Source organism: Etheostoma spectabile, chromosome 8 (genome assembly GCF_008692095.1).
Source record: "Etheostoma spectabile isolate EspeVRDwgs_2016 chromosome 8, UIUC_Espe_1.0, whole genome shotgun sequence".
Taxonomy (NCBI): domain Eukaryota; kingdom Metazoa; phylum Chordata; class Actinopteri; order Perciformes; family Percidae; genus Etheostoma; species Etheostoma spectabile.
In genome coordinates this window covers 2,194,096-2,195,141 of record NC_045740.1, presented here as the reverse complement: position 1 = coordinate 2,195,141, position 1,046 = coordinate 2,194,096, and positions in this window count along the sequence as shown.

Genomic DNA, 1,046 nt, shown 5'->3' with positions numbered 1-1,046 from the left:
CCCACTACCTCTCTAGGCACACTCCGCACTGTACAATGCATAGTGGTGGGAGAAGTAGCCAGAGCCTTTTCTTGAGAAGAAAAAGGAATACAACAAAAAATATTCATTTGAAATTGTAGCACTGTCTGATGGCTTATCACATGAGCAGCACTTTAATGTTACAATTGGTTGGGGTGACGCTGATTTAAATTATGTACTGTTGGATTTATAAAACTAGGCAACATATAGGCAACATATTTTGCTAGCATGTCATCTGTTTTGTATCTAAAATCTTAACTGGCAAAGTAATCATTAACTAGAGCTGTCCAAAATATGAAGGGGAGTAAAATATTTCCTTCTGAACTGTTGTGAATTAGGACAAAACGCTCTTCAGATGTGTTGGTACTGCATAGAGAGAATTTCCGCAGAGTGGTACAGTCATTAGAGATTCTGTACAGGCCCATATGTGAAAGCAAAGTAAAGGTTTCCCTCCTCTACAAGTTGTGCATCACCTTAACTCAAAGTTATTACTGCAGTACATTATATTATAAACATCAGTACGGATGCATCTAAAATCCAGTTCACTGTGCCTCTTTATGGTGTTTACTTTAATGTGTAAAAATTTCTCTATGTAAAGAATTACATGAAGAAACATTAGACAAAAAAATACATAGTGGAATGACTCAGATCAGTAATATATAATGTACCAATAATAATAATATATATATTAATGCATATATTACTGCACCAATATTAACAATTAATAGTTGTTAATTAACAACTAATAGTTGGTTAATATTGGTGCATTAAATAGCATTTCAGTGTTGTAGTTGGTCCAGGTGTCGATAGTTTTAACTACTTTCTTTTTTTAAACGAGAGACATTTTTTTTTACCTTAGAACTTTTAGTTTAGACATAACAATCTTAAGTAAAGTAACTTACTAGCTTTCTATGGCGCTTTCAACCAAATGCCACGGTTTTCATCAGCGGATTGTTGTCATGGAGATGGATCTGTTGACATAGGAGCGGATTTCACAATAGCACTTTTAGGACTTCTGAATTAGGATT